This window comes from Mus musculus, chromosome 9 (genome assembly GCF_000001635.26).
Source record: "Mus musculus strain C57BL/6J chromosome 9, GRCm38.p6 C57BL/6J".
Taxonomy (NCBI): Eukaryota; Metazoa; Chordata; class Mammalia; order Rodentia; family Muridae; genus Mus; species Mus musculus.
This window is the reverse complement of record NC_000075.6, coordinates 78,395,569-78,395,776: the sequence shown is the minus strand read 5'-3', so window position 1 is coordinate 78,395,776 and position 208 is coordinate 78,395,569.

The window sequence follows — 208 nt, the reverse complement described above, 5'->3', positions numbered from 1 at the left end:
TCTGCGCGCTCATTGGCCGCCGCGCTTCGGGGGCGGGGCCTGGCTGGCCTGACCAATCGGCGCTTGCAACCGAGCGGCCACCTGGACCCCTATTTGCCCGGCTAGTGTCTGGCTGGGAACATCAGCTTGAGGACAGTGCGTCTCCGTGCCACGGAAACGATCCCAACCGTGCCTCGAAATTCAGGTTCATGACGGGCTAATGTACAGG